This window comes from Eschrichtius robustus, chromosome 8, assembly GCF_028021215.1.
Source record: "Eschrichtius robustus isolate mEscRob2 chromosome 8, mEscRob2.pri, whole genome shotgun sequence".
In the NCBI taxonomy this organism is placed as follows: domain Eukaryota; kingdom Metazoa; phylum Chordata; class Mammalia; order Artiodactyla; family Eschrichtiidae; genus Eschrichtius; species Eschrichtius robustus.
In genome coordinates, this window is record NC_090831.1 from 73839243 (window position 1) to 73856073 (window position 16831).

General features: G+C 39.1%; 1 pseudogene; it reads right to left on the reverse strand.

Annotated features, from left to right (window-relative positions):
* Positions 1-4999: 4999 nt before the first annotated feature.
* Positions 5000-6465, reverse strand: LOC137768540 (S100P-binding protein-like; annotated as a pseudogene).
* Between the last annotated feature and the right edge of the window lie 10366 nt (positions 6466-16831).

Consider the following 16831-nt stretch of genomic DNA (forward strand, 5'->3'; position numbering starts at 1 on the left):
TTATCCCTACTAGAAAAAGTTTAAAAATAGAGGATTGGAGACATAGGCATTATACTTGTGAACCAATATTTCATGTTGCACTTCCAAAACAACAACAAAGACAATAAAATATATGGTGCTTAAATCCAACCTGCAAGATTAAGTCCTTTGTTTAATTTGGTCTCACATCACAAAGTTTCTGTATCTTTTAAGTAGAAAGTTATCTTATAAAGTTAACAAAAACTGCACTATGTCTAGAATATTCTTAAATCACTTGGAAACCCAATATACTAGTTTAAGTGAGTGGAAAGTGAAGAATCCAGAAGTATCATTAGTTTCACACGTGGCTGGTGTGATGGTTAATGTTCTCAGCTGGTGGCAAGGCACTTCCATAGAACATTGAAATGGGAAGGATCTTGGAAACTATCATTTTACAAACAAGAAAATTAAGACCTAGAATAACTAAGTGATATAAACCAGGTTCTCTACCCTTCGTTCAGAGATACAGATATAAAGACCAGAAAATTTTCTAGGGGAAACTTTGGTCTGAAGAGAGAAAGAGAGAGAGAGAGAGAGAGAGAGAGAGAGAGGGAGAGAGGGAGAGAGAGAAAGCTGGATAACATCAGAACAATGAAAGCACTTTCATTGTGCCCAGTTCTTATCGTCTCTTGCCATATTGCTACAACAGCCTTTTAAACAGATGTCCTATCCTATAGACTCACCCAAACCATACTGTATTTTGCTGCCAGATTTATCTTTTAAAAACACAGATCTAACCATATCAACCTCTTAATCAAAATTTAAAATTATTTCTTTTATAGCCTAGATCACTCCATTCTTTCCCTGTTATTCTCCAGTCAAGCCAAGCTTTTCGAAACTCCTAAAATATGCTATGAACTCTCACTCTCTCCTTTGCATTTACTCTTCTTTCTGCATGGAACATGTTCTCCTTTTCTCTGAATACCTACCTCTCCTGGCTAATTTCCATGCATCGTCCCTAAGACTTAGCCCAGATCATATCCTCTCCCCTCTCCCTGAGAATCAAATCTTGGAACAAAAATATCTAGAAAATAATGGTTATGAGAACTTATTTCTTTAATTATCATGCTATACATATATTATACAATAATATTCATAACATTAGTAATGAAAGAATAAAAGCAATTTGAAATAATTAAGCATATACTAGAGCAAAACATGACTCAAAGACCAAATGTATTAAAGCTATGACAGGTAAAATTTAAATCTCTAATATAGCAGCCATATTAAATACTGTAGTTAAGTGTGTGTTCATGTTGGTACATGACAGAATCTGCCACTTTGCAATTGGACTTCCTCCTCTCCTATTTTTGATGAACTTGATATTATATCAATATCTTGGAAACTGATGTCTAGATCTGAAAGATTTCCCATAAAAAATTTCTTGTATAGTTACATTTTGTTTTTTAATCGGTCGGACAGTTTTAGCTTTTTGATTTGAGTATCTATTTCCATTTAATTACTGATATTTTGGGGTGGGTTTTTAAGATATATTCACATGCCATACCAGTCATCTTTTATTTTTAACAGTCATCCTTTTAAAGTGTATAATTAGTCGAGTTGTGCACCTTTCACCACCATCTAATTCCAGAATATTTTCATCACTTCAGAAAGAAACCCCAGGCCCATTAACAGTCACTCTCCATTTTCCCTTCCCCCTGGCCCCTGGCTACTAATAATCTGCTTTCTGTCTCTACGGATTTGCCTACTCTAGATGTTTCATATAAATGGAATCATATAATATATGACCTCTTGTTGGAGCATGCATCAATATTTTATTCCATTTTATGGCTGAATAATGTTCTATTGTATAGTTATACCCATTCTGTTTATCCATCAGTTGATGGAAATTTGGGTTGTTTCCACCTTTTAGTTGCTATGAACATTCATTTACAAGTTTTTGTTTAAACATCTTTAAAAAATTATTTTGGGTGTATAACTAGAAGTGGAATTCCTGGGTCATATGATAACTCTATGTTTAACTTTTTGAGGAACCATCAAATGGTTTTCCACAGTGGCAGAACCAATTTCTATTCCCATCAGCAATATATGAGGGTTTCAATCTCTCCACATCCTCTCCAATACTTGTTATTTTCATTAAAATTTTGTTTTTTACTATACACATCCCATGACATGGTATCTCATCGTGATTTTTTTTTTCACTGACAAGAACTTTTATTTCTTTTTAATGACATTAAACACAACTGCTACAAGGGGGAAAACATGATAAAGAGGAGGCACCAAACTTCAGTTTCATAATTGATCCTGACAACAACCAAAGTAAATTGGGGTCTGCATTAGATGCAAAACTACAGGTTATTTCAGGCTCTTTACCTATAAGTAAACTATGTAAACAGCACATTCATACTCTGTATTGTCAAGACCCCCGTGGCGAGAAGGTCATCACAGATGAAGAAGGCTAGGTAGGCAGTTAAATGCACACAATGCTTACACAAATAAAACAACATGGCAAGAATTCTACGTGAAAATTAGACTTAGAGGCCAACACCAAATATGAGATATGTAGCTTTTAAAAACAGATTAAAACTCCAGATTCTACCCACTACCATCTTTAAGGCAAACATGCCTAATAATGAGTTTTCTTTGGCTTTGTTTTTCTTCTTAAAGAATACCATGTTAGGGGCTTCCGGGGCTTCCCTGGTGGCGCAGTGGTTGAGAGTCTGCCTGCCAATGCAGGGGACACGGGTTCGAGCCCTGGTCTGGGAAGATCCCACGTGCCGCGGAGCGGCTGGGCCCGTGAGCCACAATTACTGAGCCTGCGCATCTGGAGCCTGTGCTCCGCGACAAAGAGGCCGCGATGGTGAGAGGCCCGCGCACCGTGATGAAGAGTGGCCCCCGCTTGCCGCAACTGGAGAAGGCCCTCGCATAGAGGCGAAGACCCAACACAGCCATAAAATAAAAAATAAATAAATTAATTAAAAAAAAAAAAAAGAATACCATGTTAACCACTAGGGAACAGTTCTCTCCTTCCCCAGTCCAACAGATTTAAGTAAGCTGCTAAAGCTTTGGAAAAACAGAATTATTTGAGCAAAGACGAAATGTGATTGTCACATTTTCTCGTTAACCCATCACTCATTTGATTTGGCAAAGGCGATGCTCCCATTACACATCAGTCTTAAACCCTCCTGTACCAGGGAGACAGGAACATGAGTCTTAGAATTTTGCCTAAGCAAAAGGCTGTCCCTTTACTCCTTGGTTATCTGTGGGGAACAAGACAACTGCAATGCTAGTTATTCCAGCAACAATGAACTCTAACTATGCTATAGTTCCAAAGGTGGATGTTTGTCTGTCCCACTCCATCATGCTAATTTACGGAAACCTGGAGAAGTGACTGATATAGGCAATGCCAACTGAAATAACAGATTTTGACTCTTGCCTTTGAACAGAACTTCCCCTTTGCATTTTGGCCCCAGACTCTAAACCAAATGTTGAAAGAAAAGAGAATCCTTGACTGGATAGAAATAGTTAACACTTAGGGACGTCCATCTAACTTTACTGGTAACTATGACCAAGTTTCTCCCAAGTCAGTTTCTAAAGCAGGGTAGGATGTTTAAGATGGGTTACTGGCATACAAAGATGGGGCTGATGGAAGAACAAAACCAGACAGAGGCAGTGAGACCAGTATCACAGGCTGTGCTATAGCAACTAGGTACAACCTTCACAGAGAGTGAACAGCAGCACACATGCCAGACTGCAAAATCTCCCAAGAGATGTCTAGAGCTGTCTGTAAAGAGAATAACAAACTATTAAGACATCCATTAAGATAGCTGCACATAGCATTACCCTTAAGATCAGGTAATGCTTTGAGCACAGGCTTAATCAAAACTATTTTAGATCCACTTTAGTAGTTTTGTAAAACTGTACATCAGAGATTTGACCAAGTAAGGAGATGGTAACATCCTGGATCAAAAGGCACCTCTTATTAACTAATAATGGAGACAAAAGACAGCTTCTCCAAAGTCTCTCCCATAGGATGGAAGCTCACTGACTAATACGTCAACTCATACTTGAAGTTGGGGTTCAGCAGATGAAACTGAAGACCAACTGACACCTCTCAATAGCACTGCTTTCTGGCCTGTCCTAGATTCAAGACTCTGGGTGGGTGGTTCTTCAATAAAGAGTGCAGTAAGGCTTTTCTTAAGACGCATATCTATGTCTAACAGGATACAGAAATACACTGGTAGAGCCCTAAGGTCACTGGGGAAAAAAGAAGGAAAATCCTTGAAGAAAGGCAGAGAAGGCAAACAGTCACAAGACTGCAAATCAACAGGGGTTGTTAGTCATCAACAGGGGTTGTTAGTCAACAAGGGTTGTTATTGCTATTCTTCTATTAGAGTTAAGATGTACAAGATTTGTAGACACTATTGTGCAAAATAAATTTAATGAAGAATGAAAAAAAAAAGCCAAAAAATAAAGGCAGCTAGTAGGTACAAAAAGAAGAGAAGATTTACACTTTTAATTTGTCCTTTCAACTACTTCAGATGTCCTGGATTACCAACTTTTAAAATACTGACAGGTATTCGGAGATTCAAATAAAAAAAGTAAGAGGGGTTGCTAAGTGACTTGTATCCATTTATAAGTCACCAGCAATAATTAACACTGGCTTGCAGCCTGATAAAGAATCTCTTCCTCATAGGAGATTAAAAGATGATTTCTTTTGGGCACCAGAAGAAGACTTCACCTCTGCACAGAGGTGGGTGTTTTGCTTGAGCCTAGGTGTTTTGACTTAATGCTGGCTTTCAGGCGGCAGCCACCTTCAATTTAAATTAAAAAATTAAAACTATATCAACTCAACACTGCTTAAATGCATAGACACACACAAACAGGAAGGACCTTATACAAAAAATTTCAAGTCAGCAATGGGCATTTCCAAAAGGTGACAAGTTCTTTAAATAAAAATATTGTGAAAAATAAATTTTAAAATCTACAAAGCACAAAACAGCAGAAGATGAGATGCTGCTCTGGACAGGACCCTGGATAGGGACCTTCATTGCTGATGGGAGGAGACAAATGGACCGTACAGGAAATCTGGTAGACGCTGGAACCGATGGTGGCTTCGCATGTTCCTGTCAACCCACTGAGTCAGACTGTATCTTTGCAGAGATTTCTGTCGGAACCGGGTGTAGTTTCACCTGGTGAGGTCCGAAGGATGCTACCATTTTGGGTTCTGCATGTGATAAACTTGACCCATCAAGGCACACAGCTCCCCCAAGGTACCTTGGCTAGAGTCCACTGGGTCTTCTATATGAGCAGTGACATTCCTGAGATAACTTTGCTTCTGCTTTTCTAGATCTGATGGTGAAAACGTCAGAATATTAGTCCTTGCTTTGGTTTGCAGAACAGGAATGACTTTGCCTAGTCTTTTTTCATGGACCTTCAGCTTCCCAGAATCCTTGTCAAGAACATCTTTGTTTGATGAACTGGAAACAACTGGAAACCTCATTTCAAAACTTGATTTATAGGGAAGAGATATGGGAACATATGTATAACTGATTCACTTTGTTATAAAGCAGAAACTAACACACCATTGTAAAGCAATTATACTCCAATAAATGTTAAAAAAAAAAAAAACTTGATTTATGTGATCCATTTCTCCAGGATGACCCCATATTAGAAGGAGTCTCTGAATGGTTCAATATCTGAGAGGTTACAGGTGTAGGTTTCTTACTGTTAGACATATTTTTATCAGAGACAGTTTGTTGAAAGTTACTGTTTGAAGAAGGGAGTGGGGGCCCATCATAGGCAGAGTTACTGGGGATGATCCCTTCAGATTCTGTGAAAATTGTGCTCTCATTTAGGCTAAGACCATCTTCTCTCATCTCTTCTCCAAGGGAGGAGGGTTTTTCAGTAACTTCAGATGTATCAGTCTTGTCCTTATCAAGTGCAACATCACAAACTGTTGGATCAAACGGTGCAACTGTAACTTTTATACTTTTCTAGTGCAAAGCGTCTGTTCAATGGTTTAGTAGGAGTTGGTCCATGACCAACTGATGTATTTAGTTGAGGTAGTTTGAAGAGGCCAGAGGTCTCAGCTTCTGGTCCCAAGCTGTACAATGAATTTTTCTCTTAGGGAGTATCAAGGGGAATTTGACTCCCTTTCCCTCCCTTCTCAACATTCCTGCTGTCATCGTTAGGCAAGCCTCCTCCCCAAGAAAAGTGCTCATTTGATAGGTCATCTTCCTTCAAGAGCTCCTGAATCTCTTCCTCCATGAAACTGAAATGGCCATCATCTTTTCCATCAGCCAGCTCCAGCAAGGAGTCATCCAATCCATCCTCATCCAAGGAATCCCAAGAAAATGGGGCATTGTCTTTAGGCAAGAGAGGTACCAGAAGACTGTTCAGAGGGCACTAGTGAGCACATCATACTGTGTGGAGCTGCTGGTGTGATCTCTGCCTTTGCCACGAGACCAAATGGAAAAAGGGTTCAGCTCCTGCTAGCTGTTCCTTTCAGGAGACTTGTCAAAATGATTGACTCCCACCTTCGAAGTTTGTGGTTGTCAAGCACAAGTATCACAGGCACGGGCTTAGCAGCCACATTTCTGAAAGAGAAGCTCTTTCTGAGCCACTACCCCTACTCTCCAACTCCTTCCAAAAGGCCTAGTCCTGGGAGTTCCCAGGCAGTCCAGTGGTTAGGATTCCACACTTCCACTGCAGGGGGCACGGGATCCCAAATGCTCACTGGAAGAAAAACATCATTACTTGCAAACTTTACTGTGAACACAAAGGACCACTATTCTTCATAACCACTGAAAGCATCAATTCCTATGCCACATGACATCCACAGGCACAGAGCTGGCTCTTCTGAACTTCTCTCATAGAATGTTCCAATAGGTCAGATTATTTTGAAGCAAATCCCAGGAATCACATCATTTCATCTCCAGAAGCCGGGCCGAAGCCTAGGCGAACGACTGCACCTCACTCCACCCCCTGCGTCATTTTATCCTCTCATTGTGATTTTGATTTGCAGTTACCTCATGGCTAATGCTGTTGAGCATCTTTTAATGTGCTTATTGGCCATTAGTATATCTTCTTTGGAGAATTATCTATTCAGATTCTTTGCCTATTTTTAAATTGGGTTATATTTGTCTTTATTTATTGAGTTGTAATAGCTCGTTTTGTAGTCTAGATACAAGTCCCTTATCAGATGTATGATTTACAAAAATTTTCTCGCATTCTGTGGGTTGTTTTTTCATTTTCTTGATAGTGTCCTTTGAAGTATAAAAGTTTTAAATTTTGATTAAGTCCTATTTATCTACTTTTCTATTGCTTGTGCTTTAGGTGTTACATATAAGAAACCATTTTCTAATCCAAGATCATGAAGATTTACACCTATGTAAGTCTACATTAATAGGGTTTTCACCAATGTAAATCCTTTTGCTCCCTCCAGTGACTGTTAAGGTAGCTGGGTTTCACCATAAATGCATGTGGTTAGTTTTCAAAGTTACTGCAGAGGGAGGATGGGGAGCAGAGTAAGTTAAAACACCACTAAGCTTGCTGTTCTTATCAAGATACAGCTGCTTTTCCTTTTTAAAAAAAAAAAAAATTATTTATTTGGTTGCACTGGGCGGGCTCTTTAGTTGTAGGAAGTCCCTACAGCTGCTTTTCTTTAATAAATCCTCCATGGGACTTCCCTGGTGGCGCAGTGGTTAAGAATCCACCTGCTGGGCTTCCCTGGTGGTGCAGTGTTTAAGAATCCACCTGCCAATGCAGGGGACACGGGTTCTAGCCCTGGTCCGGGAAGATCCTACATGCCGTGAAGCGACTAAGCCCGTGCGCCACAACTACTGAGCCTGCGCTCTAGAGCCTGCAAGCCACAACTACTGAGCCCATGTGCCACAATTACTGAAGCCTGTGCACCTAGAGCCTGTGCTCCACAACAAGAGAAGCCACCGCAATGAGAAGCCCGCGCACCACAACAAAGAGTAGCCCCCGCTCAACACAACTAGAGAAAGCCCACGCACAGCAATGAAGACCCAACGCTGCCAAAAAATAAATAAATAAACTTAAATAATAAATAAATAAATGCTCCATGGATTGCTGACAGGCTTCGGTTAATTTTCAGAGTTCTGAAAAAATTGATTCTGACATTTTTGGGGTCTGTTTTCTTGTTATTTTTGAGGGGAGAATTTTAGGAACTTTTGACTGCCATTTTCACTGACATCACTCAATATATTTAGTTTTATATCTACCATCTTGCTATATGTTTTCTATTTGTCTCATCTGTTTTGTGTTTATTCTCTTGATCTACCTTAATTTTACCAATCATTTTTATTCTTTTTTCTATTAATTTTATTGCTATTCTTCTAGAGATTACATTAGAATCACAATATACATATAGCAAATATGCAAGAGATAAAACTCCTTAAAGCGTGTTCTCCCCTCTTCACTTGTTGTGTTATCATGCATTTAATTCTATATTTAAATTGGCTAACTTTAAAACTGTTGCTTTTAAAGTCAATATATATGCACATATATACAATTATTTCTCCCAGTGTTCTTCATTCCTTCCTGCATTTCTATCCTTCCGTCTCGAATCATTTTCCTCCTGCCTAAAGAATTCCCTTTAATATTTATTTTAATCCAAATTTTCTCTTGATGAATTTTCTGTTATATTTGACCAAAAATAGCTTGGCACTAAGAAATTCATTTTAATAATGTTAGCACATTACTCTTACATGCTTCTATGGTAACCACTTAATTTTTCTTGGCTCTCCCTAAACTGAAATGGTTTAAGAGTCACATCTCTCCTCAGAGGAGTTTGTCAATACTTAAATTCAGCCTGCTTGGTTACCTTGCAACCACGGCTCTCTAATGGTATGATTTTCGAAATTTTTTTTCCCCTTGAGTTTGGATTTAAGAAGGGGGCAATGTTCTTATGTGGTTTTCTTCATCCTAAATAGAAGCAGAACTCCTAGTTTCTATGTATATCATTCCTGGAATGCTTTTCCATCTCTTTGCTTAAAAAATTATAATAATATTGGCTTTGGGCCAGCGTTTCCTGCAAGAACCAAAAAGCAGGATGACTTAGCTGAAGTTTTCTTCCTTCGTTTTGAGGACCTTAGTTTCTCTTAAGTTTCTTCTCAGTCTCCCATATGGTGGTGGCTGCTTAAGGTCCTAAATATACCCTATTAACAGAACAATGTCTCCTCCTTTAGGTCTCTTCTGGGTAACTAAACTCCATCTTACTTTTCCTTGTCTTGAGCAAATTATTTTTTTATAGTTTGTAACTGGAGCCTTGTGTAAACCTTAATGTCCTCACTTTGCAACTTTGTGCCCTCTGTCGAATTCTCACTCTATTAATTTTTGTGTTCTTGCTGATAGTCTCTCAGAAAATAATCTTGTCATATCCCTAGGCAATGGCTCTGCTTGTGGATGAATGTGGCTACTTTCACTTCTCCATATTATTCTCTTTCCACTTATGCTATGCATTCTAGCCTCAACTATGGCAACATTCTTTCTTCCTTCACTAAATCTTTAACCTCAACCTAAATACAGAAGAGGTGATTAAGCCTCCTCAAAGTCAGGCTGGCACAATGCTTTCACCACCAGTTACTACAGCTTTTCGACAGTTAGGTACATGAGTTTGTTTCTAACTATCCCCCATCCTTTATAGCAGTGGTCCCCAACCTTTTTGGCACCAGGGACTTGTTTTGTGGAAGACAACTTTTCCACGGACGGAGGCAGGGGGATGGTTCAGGTGGTAATGGGAGCGATGGGGAGCAATGGAGAGCGGCAGATGAAACTTCACTTGCTCTCCTGCCACTCACCTCCTGCTGTGCGGCCCAGTTCCTAACATGTCCTCTGCCCAGTCCTCGGCTTGGCTACCAGTCCTCGGCTCGGGGGTAGGGGACCCCTGCTTTATAGAACACATACCCAAAAGCATACTAGCTAGCGTGCATGTGTTATTTTCCACATTTCAAAGTTTGGCTTCTTACAGAAATTAGAGTTCTCACTTCCTTTGAAATTTATCTGAACATAATCTTGCTCAGTGTACCAATATTGTCAGGAATATTAATTTTTTGGTTGTTTTTTGTTTTGTTCTGTTTTTGGTAGACAGGGGTAGCCATCAATAGTTTCAGTTGAGTGAGGTTTAGTTACATTCCCCCACAGCCTCACTCTATCAATGAAGCACTTGCTTGGACAATTCTTACACACACACACACACACACACACACACACAAAGTTATGTAATATATTCTGTAAGTGCAATGAAGTCCCAGCTCTGTCATTTTTTAGTATTCTAACCACACCTTTCAGGAAAGATACACTGGAGGCAAATGTGACAATATACTAGAGGCAAGATCCAGTTAATCTTATAGTCTATTTTAGGCAACCAGAATCTTCCAAATCCTTAGCTGGACAAATGACAATTTAGGGATTGAGCCTGGAGAGTCATCCTTAACAGAACAGGCTATGGGGCTGGATGGAATTTTTTTTTTAATTGTAGTAAAGCACTCATAAAATTTGCCATCGTGACCATTTTTAAGTGGTGTTAAGTACATTCACACTGTTGTGCAACAATCACCACCATTTACCTCAATAACTTTTCATCATCCCAAATTGAAACCCCAAACCCATTAAACCATAACTCTCCCTTTGCCCTTCTCCTCAACCTTTGTAACCACATACTACTTTCTGTCTCTAGGTATCTCATAGAAGTGGAATCATACAATATTTGTCTTTTTATGTCAGGCTTATTTCATTAAGCATAACGTCTTCAAGGTTCGTCTAAGTTGTAGCGTGTGTCAGAATTTCATTCATTTTTAAGCTTGAATAATATTCCATTGTGTATATATACACCGTATTTTGTTTATCCATTTATCTGTCAATGGACACTTGAGTTGCTTCCACTTTTTGGTTTTTGTGAATAATGCTGCTATAAACATGGGTGTACAAAAGTCTGTTCAAGTCCCAACTTTCAGTTCTTTTGGATATATATACAGAAGTGAAATTGTTGGATCATACGGAAATTCTATGTTTAATTTTTTGAGAAATCACCATACTGTTTTCCAAAATGGCTGCACCATTTTATATTCCCACCAAAAGGGCACAAGAGTGCACTTATCCTGGTACGACTTGTTATTTTCTGTATTTTTGATAATAGCCATTCTAACCTATATGAAGTGGTATATCATTGTGATCTTGATTTGCATTTACCCAATGATTAGCGATGTTGAGCATTTTTTTCATATGCTTATTGGCTATTTGTGTATCTTCTTTGAAGAAGTGTCTATTTGAGTCTTTGCTTATTTTTTAAATTGGATTTTTGGATAAAATTTGTATATTCAGGAGTATCTCTGAAATATTTTAGCCAGTACAATATATATATAAAATGTCACTAATTTCTTCAATTAAAAACCCATTTCTAACAACTAGCATTTTATTCTATATTTACATATTATAATTTTACCAATGAAAACACATTTCTAACATTCACTATGCAAATTTGCAAAGCCTCTGGTATCTAGCTTTTAGTAGTTGCCTCTGATATGACCTTCCTGATTCAAATTCTAGCTGACCATCCTGAGAGTTATATTCCATATTGGGGCAATTGCCCACACATATACTAACACATAATATCACACTGCTATATTGAAAACTTTTTAATTTAAATTAAGTCACACGCACCATAGCAAAAAGCTCTATATCTGGTTCTCTGGCTATGGTGCTGACCTTTCTCTCCTTCACCTACCATGCCCAGTCACATTTGCTATCTATTCTGTTTCTTGAACCAGCTAATTTGCCCATTCCTAACCCAGGGTCTTTGCACTTGCTGTTCTTTCTGCCTAGAACACTCTTCCTTTTGATTCTCTCATGGACTTATCCTTCTCAGTATCCAGGTCTCAGCTCAAATCTTACCTCCTTAACGAAGCCTTCCCTGATCCACAAATTAAAAGTACCTCCTTTCTCCCGAGTTTTTCTTAATCAAACTGCCTTGCTTATCTTAAACTTAAGTTTATGTGTTTATTAGCTCCATGAGAAGAAAGATTTTTTATTTGCAACTTTGAACCCAGTACCAAGATGAGTGCTTTGGCATATGGTAAGAGCTCAATAAATATATATTTTTTATATTCAAGTGAATGAATGAATGAATACCTAGAATGTGACATGTGTTAGAACAGAGATAAAAAGAAAGCACTATGAGAACACAGAGCAGGAATACCTAAATCATAATGCCAGGACAGGCTGCCTGGGGTAGGTGAGAATTGTGCTGAAACAACTATCCTGATAAGATGTAGATCCGTCAGCATGGGCTGCCATAACAAAATACCACAGATTGGGTGTAACAGTAGAAATTTATTTCTCACAGTTCTGGAGGCCGGGAAGTCCAAGATCAAGATGCTGGCTGACCTGGTTCCTGGTGAGAGCTCTCCTCCTAGCTTGCAGACAGCTGCCTTCCACCGTGTCTGCACATAATGGAGAGAGCAAGAAGATGACATATCTTCATCTTCTTTTATAAGGATTAGGGCCCCACCCTTATGATCTTATTTAACTATTATTACCTCCTCACAGGCCTCACCTCCAAATACAGTCACAATGGGGGGTTGGGGCTACAACATAAGGATTTTGGGGGCACATAAACATTCATTCCGTAACAGAAGCTATATAAAGAAGGGCGGGCATTGTTGGGAGACATGCCTCCATTGGTCTCTCACGCTCCTATGCATTTTGCTGGGCATGCCAAGAATGAGGGCACTCTGTGCGTGGTGCTAGGCCAGTGAAGTGAGGGCCTCACCCCAGCACAGACTTAGCTTCCTCAGGACCGAACACCTTAGTGGCAGGCGAGGAAAGGGCAGAATTTCCTTCCTTTTTAAGACTGAAAAATATTCCACTGTATCTATATGCCACATTTTGCTTATCCATTAATCCATTGACGGACATTTGAGATGTTTCCATGTTTTAGTTATGGCGAATAATGCTGGTGTGAACAATGGGAAACGACTTTTCTCTGTGTAATCATGTATTGTGGCCATCCCTGCTAAGGGCAGGGAAATCTGTGTAAATTTAGCCAGAAATGTTTAAGAAATATCATTTAGGAAAATGTTTCTCTTCCATTGTCCCAGAGTTGAGAAACGTTTGTCCTTGCAGTGTGTGTTTGTGTGTGTGTGTGTGTGTGTGTGTGTGTGTTTGGTCCAGTAAGTTACCAGAAAACTACAGAAGGAATGAAGGTGTACATTTCATTTCTCACTGATGTAGAGACTTGAGGGGCCTAGACTCGAGGCACCAAATGGGATGGTTTTGCTTAACTGCCTCTTACTGAAAAACTCAGACTTAGGGAAATGTATTGGAGAACTGTGTCCTGTCTCTTGTAAGTTGTGTCCTCCATCCTCTGCAGCGGGGATGGAGTTTGCGTGTGATTTGGGCTGTGATTCCTAGGGTAGAACAAATCTCTGTGGGTATGGGTTAGAGTCCTCCTAAATGGAGATTTTTTTTTTTACAGTAGGGATTAAAGAAAGCTCCTTCACAGAGTAGTAACAGAGCAGTAAATTTAAATACAACCAGATACTGTTCTGTGTCCACGAAGGGAACCCCCAGTCCCCATGAAATGTTTGTTTTGTTCTTTTCCTTTGACTCTGGAAATAGTCATATTTAAGCATTTGGTTTTAGTTTTTCTCTTGGGTAGTAAAATTTATTTTGTTACCTATAATCCTTTAACAAAGTTCTAAAGGTAAGGTCATATGTCGATAGTGTGGTTTTGGGTATTTTAAGGGGAACACCCTTTCTGTCAGAGAGCATCATCTTACTAAGGAATTATGGGAAAGTGAGCAGAGGCTCAAGGCCGAGCAAAGAGGGGAAGAGCTATTTGGAAAAATGGCTGCAATCTATACTGATTCAGGAGTCAACTTAATATAATCCTCCTCCCCCTCCCAAATATATAAGAGGAAGATTACAAAAAGGGAAGAAACTTTTAAGAAATGATCCTAGCTTATTTTCAGCCAAGCATCTTATTGTTTAAATAAACATTAAAAATATTTAAACAAAGAAACTCTGACTTTGATCACAGATGCTTTGTTTATCAATCACCCAGCATTTCAGTCCATTCTTAGATCACAATAAGGAACCAAGTTTAATTTCAATAATACTAAAAGACTGGTCTGATGAGAAGTATGCGCAGCATACGAAAAAGGTGAATTACCGTACTCAACTAATAAGATAATAGTAGGGTTGAATCCACGGTGAAGCAACAATCTCCCTTTTCATTTTATGATGTGCTTCTGAAACATCACCTTGGAAAACTCATATTAAAATAACAACAACAACAAAATAAATAAATAGAATAACAAAAACTATGGTTATACAATGGAACTACCTTGAAGTTTTAATGCATAACAGGTTTTGATTTTAAATGATTTCACAGGAGGGTAGTACTGGTGGTATGCAACTGGTTCCACAGAGAACAAAAATTGAAAACCCCACATATCACACTCTAGGTCAGCAGTTTTCAAACTTCTTGGTCTCAGGACTCTTTCACAAACTTAAAAATTAAGAACTCTAAAGAACTTTTTAAAAAGTGGGTTATATCTATAAATATTTATAGTAATAAAAATTAAAGTGGAGAAATGAAAATGTTTATTAATTTATTAAAAATAAGAATCCCATGTTAATGCATTTTTATGAACACAGTTATATTTTCAAAAACAAAAAAGTGAGAGAGGTGGCATTGTTTTAGATTTTTGCAAATCTGTTTAATGCCTGGCTTAATGGAAGACAGCTGAATTCTCATGTGCTCTCAATCTACTGTGCTAACTATATTGTTTTGATTGAAGTACATTAAAATAACCTGGCTTGGGCTTCCCTGGTGGTGCAGTGGTTGAGAATCTGCCTGCCAATGCAGGGGACACAGGTTCGAGCCCTGGTCTGGGAAGATCCCACATGCCGCGGAGCAACTAGGCCCGTGAGCCACAACTACTGAGCCTGCGTGTCTGGAGCCTGTGCTCCCAACAGGAGAGGCCACGATGGTGAGAGGCCCGTGCACCACGATGAAGAGTGGCCCCCGCTCGCCGCAACTAGAGAAAGCCCTCGCACAGAAACGAAGACCCAACACAGCAAAAATAAATAAATAAATTTATAAAGTTCCTACCAAAATTCTAAAAAAATAAATAAATAAATAACCTGGCTTCACACAGATGTAGAGAGGGAAAAGGGAGGAATATTTTGGTAACTTTTTCAGATAATTATAGCTATTCTTCACAAGTGGTAGTATCTTAAAAGTTAGTTGCATGTAGAGTCTGAAACTGTATCAGTGAACTTTTTGTATTCTGTTATATACAGATCTATTGGTCTAAGTTGTACTTTGAATGGATGTTTCACTCACGCATGATCTTGTAACATCACGCATTGTACCTCTGAAAATACTGGCTCTTAATTATGCAAAGATTCAATATGTTGACATTTTTTATTATACAAACTCCACTTGTTACTAAATTTTCTCTGTAGAAAAGTCTCAAGAATTGGTAAGTTGTCAAGTTCATAGTGGTAGATATGTTTTCTAAAATTCTTAATTTTTATTTGAAAGCTTTAATTTTATCATTGACAACAAATACTGCCAGTGGTTTTCTTTTAAAGGAGAGGCTGACTTCATTTTCAAAGAAAGCATCTGTCAAATACACAAATCTGAAGGATCAAAGTTTGTCACTTGTTCTTTCAAGCAAAAATGTCATTCTGTGAAAAAAGCAGCTAGTTAAAATACATGTACTCAATGGCTGACCTTTAAAAAAATTAATGCTTACAATTTCATCAAGGACCTTCTTAAGCGAAGCAATTTTTTTCTACTGCAAGTGCATGGCCGTGCAGAACAATGACTACTAGAGTTTGGTGCCACTTGCCATTGATTTGTGCTAAGGCCCCAGAAGTTTTATTTACTATTGATTTGACACCATCACTGCAAATTCCAGTAGTAAAAAAGCAAATAATGGTATTATTATAAAGAGCTTTGATTTTGCATACACCCCCTGGAGTCCTGGGGATCCCCAGAAGGCCATGAACCACACTTTGTGAACTGCTATGTATTAGAATAAATGCAGAATATAAAAACGATTAAAAGACACAATCCCTATTCTCAAGTTCATCTTGTAATAGAGGAAGCCGACTGGAGACGACTGCAACACAGCTTTAGTGATAGAAGAAATGGCAGCCGTGTGGAGGACAGATCAAAGGCAAGCACGGAAGCAGAGACCAGGTAGCATACTACTGCAGTAATGCAGACAAGCAGTGATGAGGGCCTGACCTAAGGCAGGTGGTGGAATTACAGGACTCGGTGTCTGATTCGATGTGAAGCACAGCGGAGAAGGGCAGTTTGGTGGACAGCGGTGCCCTTCCTACAGAGGCATTACAGGAGGAGAAGGTTGGCAGCGAGGTGGACGGAGACTTATGAGTTTAGTTTTGCATTAACTATGAGATGAGCATCCGCTCTCTAGGCAGAGGTGTCAGAACAGGCAATTGGCTATTAACTGCTCCTTCCCCGAGGGCCTCGCAGTTCTCATTCCCTTCTGTATCCTCAATGCCTAGCACAGTACCCAGCTCTTAAGGTCGATTGAATAAAGAAATGAATCTGGTTAGGGGCTCGTGACAGTCAGCTAACAGGAGGGTTCAATTTGGCAGTCATTTCATATACACGCTTCTTTGAAACCACCGGAGTGGATGAGATCAGGTTGACTGTAGCAGGAGGACTGAACTCCCGCTTCAAAATCTTTCTGGTCCTAAACGGTCAGAACAAGGGGCGTTCTTGGGAAATGTTGCCTCCAGTAGGTCACGACGGCCTATAACATACAAATTTAGCTTGTAAAACCTG